Source organism: Triticum urartu, chromosome 4 (assembly GCF_003073215.2).
Source record: "Triticum urartu cultivar G1812 chromosome 4, Tu2.1, whole genome shotgun sequence".
Classification (NCBI taxonomy): Eukaryota; Viridiplantae; Streptophyta; class Magnoliopsida; order Poales; family Poaceae; genus Triticum; species Triticum urartu.
The window spans coordinates 145,118,653-145,119,738 of record NC_053025.1 but is presented as its reverse complement, the minus strand read 5'-3'; positions in this window follow the sequence as shown (position 1 = coordinate 145,119,738).

The window sequence follows — 1,086 nt, the reverse complement described above, 5'->3', positions numbered from 1 at the left end:
AAGCATGGGCTAGCAAACTTAGTAAATGGGATTTCAGCTTTATCATATCTATAGAGAGAATTTACCTTTACTACCTGTGTCGGGTTATCAAGACCATGTTCTTCAATAGGTAATGGATTAAGATCATATGTTTCTTCAACAGGCGGTAAATTAAGACCATGTATTTCTTCAATAGGAGTTAAATTCTTAACATCTTCAGCTTTAATACCTTTTTCTTTCATAGATTTCTTTGCCTCTTGCATATCTTCAGGACTGAGAAATAGAATACCCCTTTCTTCGAGTTGGTTTAGGAATAGGCTCAGGAGCTGGCTCAGGAAGTGTCCAATTATTTTCATTTGTCAACATATTATTCAATAGAATTTCAGCTTCATCCGGTGTTCTCTCCCTGAAAACAGAACCAACACAACTATCCAGGTAATCTCTGAAGCATCGGTTAGTCCATTATAAAAGATATCAAGTATTTCATTTTTCTTAAGAGGATGATCAGGAAAAGCATTAAGTAATTGGAGAAGCCTCCCCCAAGCTTGTGGGAGACTCTCTTCTTCAATTTGCACAAAATTATATATATATTCCCTTAAAGCAGCTTGTTTCTTATGAGCAGGGAAATATTTAGCAGAGAAGTAATAAATCATATCCTGGGGACTACGCACACAACCAGGATCAAGAGAATTAAACCATATCTTAGCATCACCCTTTAATGAGAACGAAATATTTTAAGGATATAAAAGTAGCAGTTCTCTCATCATTAGTGAACAGGGTAGCTATATCATTTAATTTAGTAAGATGTGCCACAACAGTTTCAGATTCATAGCCATAAAAAGGATCAGATTCAACCAAAGTAATTATATCAGGATCAATAGAGAAATTCATAATCCTTATCAGTAACAAAGATAGGTGAAGTAGCATAAGCAGGATCATATTTCATTCTAGCATTCAGAGTTTTTTGTTTAAGCTTAGCTAATAATTTCTTAAGATCACTTCTATCATTGCAAGCAAGAAAGTCTCTTTTAGTTTCTTCATCCATAACATAGCCCTCAGGCACAACTGCAATTCATATTTATTAGGAGAGCCTTCATCATCACTTTC